The 11,648-nt window shown below is 30.9% G+C and overlaps 1 long non-coding RNA gene across 1 annotated transcript; it reads right to left on the bottom strand.

Moving 5' to 3' along the window:
- Positions 1-467: 467 nt before the first annotated feature.
- LOC139816323 (uncharacterized) lies at positions 468-4,346 on the bottom strand. Its single transcript, XR_011732991.1, has 4 exons — positions 3,750-4,346; positions 3,223-3,397; positions 3,022-3,130; positions 468-804 (listed from the first exon to the last, which is right to left on the bottom strand). It is a non-coding gene; the product is annotated as an uncharacterized lncRNA (long non-coding RNA).
- Positions 4,347-11,648: the final 7,302 nt, after the last annotated feature.

The raw sequence follows: 11,648 nt of genomic DNA, 5'->3' as shown, positions 1-11,648 counted from the left end.
ATTGCTTGATAACCTCCAAACTGCATAAAGCAATTATTTACGTTTTTCTTAATAAATACAGTAGATAATTAGTTTGTAAAGGTGGAGCAAATTGAAACAACCCAGTAAGCAAAAAATCATTATTACAATGTTATTGCAACGATATTCTAGAACTTGTAATGTTGTTAAATATGTAGTTCTTAATGTTGTATAGAACATCATTATGAATATACTTTGACCACGATTCCGAAATTTCAGTAATGTTGAAATGGGAGTGCCATAACGTTGCAAATAACATTTTGCTAAGGTTTTTCTATCATTCCTGTAACGTTTTTGAGATAAAAATTTAAACAAACCATCAACTTTATTACAATATTATATTAAGATTACCGTAATATTAATTCTAACGTTTATTTAAAGTTATTATTGATATTTTATTTTTATTTCAGGGAGTATGTATTTATTTTCAATAAAATGCACTACACTAATTACCATAAAAAAGTAGTTTTATTTATATGAACAAATATATACATATACATATACATATATAGGTTTTATTATGAGATTTATTTCGTGTGCCAATTATTTCTGCAAATTATCTCTGCCAATTATCTCAGAAAGTATTAATTCTAGGAAGGGATCCTAGGAAGGGATTTTTGAAGTCAACCTTCGGATAAGGGAAATTAAGGTGCCTTCTAACTCTTTTTTAGGCAATGCGATACAGGTGCTCTAGTTTAATATAACTCTTTTACTATTTTTTTCCAAACTCTTATTCTTTCCTTTTAAACAAATTATTAATCTTTCCGGATCTTTACCAAACAGTTGCTGAAAAATAAGAATTTCTCATTCAACTTCAGAAATATTTGTAACATCTTCAGTGATTTAGTCTATGTATCAAAATATATTAGCACCCCTGTTAAGTTAGCACCCCTCCCCCTCCGCAAAAAAAGCAGAATAACATATGTAGAAATTAAATGCTCTTTATGTGCTAATTATGTGTTCTATTCACGTTTTTTGTGCTCGAACGGTTTCATGGAAAATTGCAATTAAAAGTGGGGATGCTGGCTTAACATAAGCTAGCACCCCTACTCATTAAAATTATATTAAAAAATAAAGTACTTAATACAGTACAATTATGTGCTTTTTATGTGCTTTTAAATGTCTCAAACCAAATTAGTTTATCTGTAATAGTTTAAAAGATATACGTAAAAAAAGGATCTATATACTACTGATATAAGAGTAAAGTATCAGTTAAAATACAGAAAGCAAAATAATTCTTGTCTTAAAATGTTTCTTGATTAATGTGTTCTCGAAATATGCACAATGAAATTTTCGTGCTTATCCCCTTTGACCGACCCGAACGTGAACACCCCATACATACAAGAGTAAAGTACCAGTTAAAATACAGATAGCGAATTGGTTTTAGTCTTAAAATATTCCTCAATTTATGTGCTTTCAAAATATGCACAATGAGATTTCTGTGCTCATCCTTTTCGACCGACCCGAACGTGAACACCCCATACGTACAAGAGTAAAGTACCAGTTAAAATACAGATAGCGAATTGGTTTTAGTCTTAAAATATTCCTCAATTTATGTGCTTTTAAAATATGCACAATGAGATTTCTGTGCTCATCCTTTTCGACCAACCCGAACGTGAACACCCCATACGTACAAGAGTAAAGTACCAGTTAAAATACAGATAGCGAATTGGTTTTAGTCTTAAAATATTCCTCAATTTATGTGTTTTCAAAATATGCACAATGAGATTTCTTTGCTCATCTCCTTCGGCCGACCCAAACGTGAGCACCCCATACGTATAAAAATAAAGTACCAGTTAAAATATAGATAGCGAATTGGTTTTAGTCTTAAAATGTTCCTCAACTTATGTGTTTTCAAAATAAACAGAATAAGATTTTTGTTTTGGTTAATGTATTGATTAACTTGTTTAATAAGATTTCAGAAAAATTTTTATTTATATGTATTTATATGTATTTGTATATGTATTTGTATACATTTTTAAAGTTATTTAATATGAGTTAGGAGTAAGTATTGCAAAGTTGCTAAATATTATGGAGAATGGGTCACTGAGATTCTGAACAATATATAAATACATATAAGTAAACATATGTTTAATTAATTTTTAACATTCCCTTTCTAATAATAGAAACAAAATGTAATTTTCAAAATTAGTTACTCTTTAGTAAACTTTAATTTGTATTTATATAGAATCTCTTGTGTATTGTTTTTCATGATAATTAATATTACATGAATGATAGTACAGTTCACGCTACAATTGCGTGACTAATACTTGAAGGATATATTTGTTTTATGATGTATAAAAGAATATGGTAATAGAATATTTAAATATTATATATATAATTGTTTATTTAAAAAATTTGTATCAAAAAATTACATTAACAAAAAAAATTAATGTGATTTTTATGCTTTTAAAATCATTGTGCATATTTCGGGAGCACATAAATTGAGGAATATTTTAAGACTAAAACCAATTTGCTACCTGTATTTTAACTGGTTAGGTACTCTTGTACATATGTACGTATGGGGTACTCACGTTCAGGTCGGTCGAAGGGGATAAGCACGAAAATTTCATTGTGCATATTTCGAGAACACATTAATCGAGAAACATTTTAAGACAAGAATTATTTCGCTTTCTCTATTTTAACTGATACTTTATTCTTATATCAGTAGTATATATATCTTTTTTTGCGTATATTTTTTAAACTATTACAGATAGACTAATTTTGTTTGAGGCATTTGAAAGCACATAAAAAGCATATAATTCTAGCATATTGAGTTTTTTATTTTATATGTAATTTTAATGAGTGGGGGTGCTAGCTTACGTTAAGCCAGCACCCTCAGTTTCAATTGCAATTTCCCACGAAACCGCTCGAGCACAAAAATCGTGAATAGAGCACATAATTAACGCATAAAGAGCACTTAATTTCTGCATATGTGTTATTCCGGTTTTTTATGGAGGATGCTAACTTAACAGACATAAATACATTATATTACTTTTTTACCTTTTAAGATTTTTTCCTTTGTTTACGGATGTTTGCAAATCTAAGCTATTCCATTATAGAGTGTTCCAAGTCTTTCTCTGTATTACAAGGGATTGTTGTCTAATAGCCTCTAAAACAAGAAGAATTCAATATAGTTTAGATAAGAAAAAGGTTGTAATTTAATATATACATAATTTAATTATAATAAGCAGCTTTACTTACGACCTGTGTAAAAGCTTCTTGGTCATCTTTTAGCATTTCTAGTATCTTGTACAGAGTTTTCCTTATAATATATTGTTCACTGATGTTTATCTTAGCCAGGGTCAAATTTTTCAAATGGTGGTTTTTTGAATTTGATACAACAATTGATCCCATATGTTAAGACATATTCATTGCCCTGTACATATAAAATATGCTTACAATAATCTATTTATATACTTTAGAGTGTGATTATAGCACATATATGTGAAAAAAATATAGAAATAAATAAAAAGTCAGTTTTGGTCTTGTTTGTACTGATCGTTTGTTACATATCTATCAACTTTATACCAATTTTATACTAAATTACTTTTACAGTGATATATGCAAACAATGATGTATTAAAGCCGCACAATACTTCAACAAATCGTCTTCATGCATAGTGTACCAGCTTATTTATACGTTATTATTTACATATTTCGCTAAATTTTGAGGTTATTTTATAGAAAGTTACACTGTTTGGTACCATTGAAATAATAGCATTGACGAACCTTGATGATATTTTTAATGTCCAAGGACAAATCTATTATAGAACGTAAAAAAATTAATTGATATTTCCTCTTTTGTAAATCTCTCTTGTAAATCGGAAAATGAATCCTACATCACCAGCTACTATTCATAGCACAAATAATTATAGCACGTATATGGTTAATTGAATTCTTATCATTAATACAACTTTTAGAATATAATAGTTACTACTTATATATAAATATGCTGTAAATAAAGAGCACTCCGCACTCCTCGATTGACACACGTGTATACGCACTCACGCATCGTATGTAGGATAATCATGTACATCATGGCTGTCGCGATGAGCGTTGCGCACAATATAAAACGATAACATTATAACAACAGAAAATTAATATACTACCAACGTTATTTCTGAGTCCAAATTACAAGGAATTTTGAACTGTTGCATTGATCTCAAATAAATGTCAGAGTAACATTTGAAAAATATTTTCTGTAACGTTTTCAAAATATTTTAACAACATTCAGAAAAATCATATTACGAAATAATATTTTTCAAATATGTGTATAATATTATTGAAAAACGTTTAAAAAATACACATAAAGTCAATATTTCTAAACGTTAATTTAATGTTCCTTGCTTACTGGGAAGAATGGAGCAAATTGTCTGTGCCTTGAGAATGTACAAATTCCAATGATTGATATCCTGCAAAATGCATAAAACGATAATTTTTATTTTTTTCTTAATAAATACTGTAGATAATTAGTTTTTAAAGGTGGAGCAAATTGAAACAAGAATGGAGCAATTTGTCTGTGCCTTGAGAATGTACAAATTCTAATGATTGATATCTCGCAAACTGTATAAAGCAAATTAAAGAAAAATGAATAATTTAAAAAATGGCGCGCTCGATTTCTGTTGCGCAGGCGCTAAGTACTGCGCATGCGCATAATTTCTTGATAACCTCCGAACTGCATAAAGCAATTATTTACGTTTTTCTTAATAAATACTGTAGATAATTAGTTTGTAAAGGTGGAGCAAATTCAAACGAAAAGGGAGCAATTTTTCTGTACCTTGCGAATCTACAAATTCTAATGATTTTCGCTTATATTAACGTTTACATTGTTACTAACTTTATCATTTATTTATAAAAAAAGTAAAATGGAGCAAATTATGAAACATGCATATTATGAAGGAGCAAATTAAGCAGATTTTTTTCATGTATCGTAAGTTTCATTACTGTAGAGGTCGCTGGCTGGGAGCTTGTGGGTCATTCACTGGCAGTACTTGGCAGTACTGTGTCGTGACGTCGTTCCGTTATTCCAGCCTGAAAGTAACAGCAGCAATATAGGCTGTGTTTCGATATTCACTGTAAGTACTGACGATATGACGTCATTGAGTAGAACTGCAGGAGCGTTTCTATATTGCTGCTGTTACTTTCAGGCTGGAATAACGAAACGACGACCACAGTACTGCCAGTACTGCCAGTGAATGTCGAAACGCACCCGTATAAGAAAGAAATATAACCTATCTTAACCTATCTTAGACACGACGTGACACGACGATAGGAGCACCTATTCTAAATGTATGTATAAAAAAGAATCTTGTATTTAAACAATAATGTTGCAAAAGTCATGTCTATAAAATAAATAACAGTTTTCAGATTTATAAAAATATCGAAATTATTTATTATTATATTAATTATATTAATTTAGTAGTAGTAGTAGTAATCTTTTCGGGCTTTTACCGCATCTCCGTAATTAACAATTACTGTATATTTCTCGTTGTTGCCTTCCAGGTCCACAAGGACCAAACCTATGTGAACCTGGCACCCGACTTCCGAAAAATTAATTTTTTTACAGAAAACGTTAGCATTTTGTTTGTAGTTGTTTGTAGTAACAAAAATTTCGTTTGTAGTTTAATACATTAAAAATGATAAAAATTAAAAAATTACTCGCACTCCACTTTGAGATATCTCAAATCCGTTTGCGCCATCTTCTTTAGAATCATTTGTAGTTGTTTGTAGTGCTTTTCTTTTTGTTTATAGTTGCACCATTCAAAAGTTATTATATTTTTGCAATAAACAAAAAGAGTGACTTTACCAATTTTGGAGATATCTCAAATCCGCTTCTTTTTTTTGTTTGTATTTGCACCGTTCTATATATATCTAGTTATGATATTTTTGCAATATACCAGAAGTGTAACTTTGCCAATTTTGGAAATATTTTAAAACTAATTGCGCGACTCGATGTAGAATTGTTTGTAGTTGTTTGTAATAGTTTTCGTTTCGTTTCGTTTAAAATATCTCCAAAATTGTCTCTCAAAATTATCTCTTTTTGTTTATTGCAAAAATATAATAACTTTTGAACAGTGCAACTATAAACAAAAATAAAAGCACTACAAACAACTACAAACGTTTCTGAAAAAGATGGCGCAAGCTGATTTGAGATATCTCCAAAATTGGCAAAGTTACTCTTTTTGTTTATTGCAAAAATATAATAACTTTTAACAGTGCAACTACAAACGAAAAGAAAAGCACTACAAACAACTACAAACGATTCCGAAGAAGATGGCGCAAGCGGATTTGAGATATCTCCAAAATTGGTAAAGTTACTCTTTTTGTTTATTGCAAAAATATAATAACTTTTGAATGGTGCAACTATAAACAAAAAGAAAAGCACTACAAATGATTCTGAAGAAGATGGCGCAAGCTGATTTGAGATATCTCCAAAATTGGCAAAGTTACTCTTTTTGTTTATTGCAAAAATATAATAACTTTTGAACAGTGCAACTACAAACGAAAAGAAAAGCACTACAAACAACTACAAACAATTTTGAAGAAGATGGCGCAAGCGGATTTGAGTTATCTCAAAGTGGGGTGCGAGTAATTTTTTAAATGTTTATAATTTTTAATGTATTAAACTACAAACGAAATTTTTGTTACTACAAACAACTACAAACCAAATGCTAACGTTTTCCGTAAAAAAATTAATTTTTCGAACGTCGGTTGCAAGGTTCACATAGGTAAGGACCAATTTTTTCAAAGGTGCCGCCATAGCCGCCATGTTCTTACTGCGAATGCCTCACCTCGCGAGCCGCAGTAATGAAAGTAGGGAGTGACGACAAAATCTATGACGTCACATGAACACGAAAACGCTTTGACAGTTTACTGCCGCGTATATTGGAACGGATTTACAGTGCTGCCAGTACTGCGAGTGAATAGCGAAACGCACCCATAGAAACGCTCCTGCAGTTCTACTCAATGACGTCATATCGTCAGTACTTACAGTGAATATCGAAACACAGCCTGGATAACTCATGACGCGGCGTCGTGACGCGACGCGCGACGCGTGTAGTGGGAACGCAGCATTAGTGAATGTGTGCAATCGTCACTATACATAACTGGAATGTTAAAATAATATTTTCAATAACTTACAGCTCTTAACATTACCAATCAACCACTAAACAATTGGTAAAAAAAGAATTTAAAATTCCCAACAGTCAAAGTGTAGGCGCTAAAGAAGGTTAAAAATTTGTTGACAATTAATTCTTTCTTTTTAAAACGCGAAACTACCAAAAGGTTTCAATGCGGTACCAAACATTGCCAATCAATCGCCAATCAATTAAAAAAAAAAAAAACTACCACAGTCAAAGTGGGGGGGCTAAGAGAAGATCAAAAATTTGTTTTTTCGATTTTCTAATGCCCGTTCTAGACTGGAGGATGAGCCGACTCTCGGCTCATCCGAGTGAGTGGTGTAGACGGGTAAAAATCTATAGTTTATGTATAGTTTATGTCACGTACACTATAGAAGACGGATGAGCCGAGAGTCGGCTCATCCTCCAGTCTAGAACGGGCATAAAGAAACGCGCAACCACCAAAAGTTTTTAATGCGGTACCAAACATTGCCAATCAATCGCCAATCGATTAAAAAAAAAAAAAACTACCACAGTCAAAGTGGGGGGGCTAAAAGAAGATTAAAAATTTGTTTTTGATTTCCTAGAAAAACGAGAAACTACCGAACGTTTTGAATACGGTACCAAATACTACCAATCAACCACCAAACGATTGGTAAAAAAAAATATATCAATAATCCACTTGGGGGGGCTAAATTTGTTTAGGTGGTGCGAGTCTGGACTAAATATACCCGATTTTACCTACAGACTTTGCCCCTGGTGCGAATCCGGACTAATTTTGCAGTGATGCCAGATTTCAGCGGTGATGTCAGATGCTCGATGCTCGGTCAGCCGAGCCGGCGAGAATCGTGCTAGGCTTCTTGTTAATATCTCGGCGCTCGCGCGCGCGCGCGCGCACCTAGGTCTTGTCGCACTTATTAATTACTTATGATATTTATTGATTATTATATATATATATATATATATATATATATATATATATATATATATATATTATATGAAGCCGAGACCGAGGATTAATGAACAATACTATTGTTATTATATAATAATAAAGAAAACTTATTTTGTAATTTAAAAATAATTTTTTATTTTTTTATGAGCAAATCGTTAACTTTCCTAAAGTTGTTAGAAAATATGCGAATAATTTTAATGATTGTCAAATAATTTTCCTAGTTTATATGTATTACATAAAAACTCATTTGCCTAAAAAAATAAAAATGCAAAAAAGTTAGAAAAAAACCAGGACTCGAACTTGAGAACTTCATCATTCTAGCCGATCGTCTTACTCGCTCGTCCACGTTTACTATTAGAAAATTGCTTCTACCGGCTCGATAGATTACGGCGATTACGCACATGGAAACTTTAAGCAATTTTATTTCATTAATTATTTGACATTGGCACAAGTTACTATGTTTTGTAAAATACATATAGTAAAATTAAAGGACAAATTTTTGCAATTACAGCAGTTATGTGTATTTCACTTTTACGAATAGATTACGTATATATTGTTGCTCAACGGAAACCGCGAGAAGGTGATGGTCTCTTTCGTCATGAGATAATGTAAAAAATTTGTTTTTTTTAACATTGCAATAATTTTAATAAGTATGTATAAATTAAAAAATATATAAGTAGATAAAGCTCGTATGTTTTAGATAAAACAAGAGCCAATAACCGAACAACATGATTCTAAATAATATAGTTTAATATTCCGTCAAAATAACTGGGACGTTTCGTGCTTTACAGAGACTTTTTCAATCAATAAAATAAATCCCTCTAATTAACTGTAATACATTATCATAATAATCCCGTTACATAAAAAAGCCGTCGAGAGTTAATTAATAATTATAGCATTTTTATTATAGAATTTATCCTCTCTATTGATTTAAATCATAGCGGTCGTTTTTACTTTCTTAATATTAATCATTATAGTATACAAATTACATGGAGTTATTAAGAAGCCACATCAAGTTAAAAGCCCAAAAAACCGATTAACAAATAGTCGAAATGTATGCGTGGTCAAACTATAAATTTAATTAGAGAGTTGTTAACAATTTTTTAAAACTTAAAAAATAATTATTTGTTTAATGGCGAGAAAAATCGTGTTAGAAGGCTGAAAAATGTGGAGCGAACGGCCTTAACCCTTCGAGAACACAAAGGGTCAATTTGACCCTGTTTTTTTTGCCAGAAAAATTTTTAGCCAGAAATATTAAAAATAAAAAAAATAAAAAAATAATTTTTTTTAAAGAAACTTTTTTCAAGAGAACACTCTGGGTCAATCTGACTCTACACACACTTTGATCGTCCACCATTTTAAATTGACGAGTGCGATCAGAGTTGTGTAGGGTCAGATTGACCCTGAGTGTCCTCCGTGATTGAAAAAATAGGTGTGTTCTCGGTGGGTTAATCATTGCGTGTCAAAAAATTTTCCGAAGTCAAGCTGTGTAATAAATAGTCAAGTAGTAAAAAATCTATAAATTAAGTAAAAATCGAATTCTTTAAAACTGTGACATAAAAAAGTAGTAATTCTCAACAAAAAGTAGACTTATAGTCTTATAAACTCGAATAGCATCAGCTAAATTCTCAAATTAACGAAGGCTCCTATGCTTCAATTCCAAAAAGCGACTGAACGAGCAAGGACTCAGAAATTTGTCAGTAAAGGTTGGAATCGTGGTGATAAATAAAGCTAGAAAAAGTAAGTTATTAATTTATTAATTATCTCTGGTGTAAAAATTTGACTGAAAATATAATGAAATTCTTTTATCAATTGACCCCTTTTCATTATTATTCCATAAATATCATTATGAAAATTTCAGTTTTCAGTTAATTTCAGTTAAATTCAATAACACTTTCATGATATCTAATATTTTAACAAATTTTTCATTATTTTTCAACAGTATAATTTAATTTTTCTTATATTTCACAGTATTTACATTAAATTTCATAAAGAAAATTATGATTTATTTTGAAATATATTCAGTAATTTTTCAATAACTTTCATTTCATTTATCATCAATTTCATAGTACTTTCAGCAAAATATTTTCATCTAGGTCAATTGAGACAGAATTTCAGTAAAATTCCATTATATTCAGTAAAATATTTCCATCAGGGTAATAATAATAGTAATAGGACTCTAAGATTTAAAATCAATTTAATATAAGAACGCCATCAAGTCCGAGCTACGATCTAAGTAGCAAATAATTTCCGTGTGAATTTCCAATACCATTTCCAACTAAACTGCGCGCCAACAAATTGTCGGTCTTGAAACACAGTTTCTTCGTTAGAACAGTAAATTTACTTAAATAAATCGCAAATTGATTTAATTTTTGATGCTGATACAAATTGTATCTAACATCCCCCTTCCCTTGAATATTACTGTAAAGAATTTATTGCGAAAAAACCCTGACTGAGATAATATTTTTTCGCAATAAATTCTTTACAGTAATATTCGGGAAAAGGGGGGATGTTAGATACGATTTGTATCAGCATTAAAAATTAAATCGATTTGCGATTTATTTAAGTGAATTTACTATTCTAACGAAGAAGCTGTGTTTCAAGACCGACAATTCGTTGGCGCGCAGTTTAGTTGGAAATAGTATTGGAAATTCACACGGAAATTATTTGCTACTTAGATCCTAGCTCGAATTTGATGGCGTTCTTATATTAAATTGATTTTAAATCGCCGCAGGGACTACTGTCAAAATGCATTCTGCGCTTAGCGCTGTTTATAATGTGCAAATAAAATATATGCTCGCTCATCTATCTGCATTAGTGTCATCTTGTGCACTGTGTTCATACAAGAATTCGTGCAAATGGAGTAAATTGCTACCTATATGTGCACATGGGTGCATTTATATCTTACCGTTTAGAGTACAAAATATCTATTCTCTAATGGGTAGATATGATTGCAACCCGTCTGTAATACAGCAGCGTGTTTATAATCCAGTAAGTAAATTAATAGCAAATTGTTGCCAATTTGGCATTAAACTCACTTACAAAGAACTTTGCCCATTTTTATAAAGGTTTTAGGCCCCTCGCGTCTAGTAACGAGACTTAAAATGAAAGATTATTGTTAGAGGATCGAAATATTTCTGTATAAACATAATCCTTTATTGTAAGTTAATACCGTTCAGAGATACACTCTTTAAAAAATTAGAAAAATGTACAAAATGGTTTTGTTTCATTCGATTTTTCGACGTCCTAGGCATCTCCCTGTGATGACGGATAATAAACTATTTTAATATATTAATTGAAGTACTTTTTATACAAATAAATTTGTTACTACTGATCCAGCTAATTGCAAATTTCTGGATGTAAATCAGGGATATTCAAAAGAATGCTATATAGTATATTTTTCTAATGTTTCAGAGAGTGTATCTCTAATCAATGTCGACTTAGAGGATTATGTCTGTAGAATATTCTGATCCTGTAACAATAATTTTTTATTTTAGTAAAGTCTCGTTGTTAGACGCGAGGGTTCTAAAATAGACAGGGTTCTTTGTGGCAAATCCA

This window comes from Temnothorax longispinosus, chromosome 7 (genome assembly GCF_030848805.1).
Source record: "Temnothorax longispinosus isolate EJ_2023e chromosome 7, Tlon_JGU_v1, whole genome shotgun sequence".
NCBI lineage: Eukaryota > Metazoa > Arthropoda > Insecta > Hymenoptera > Formicidae > Temnothorax > Temnothorax longispinosus.
The sequence above is the reverse complement of the archived record's forward strand: the minus strand, read 5'-3'. Positions and strand labels throughout refer to the sequence as shown.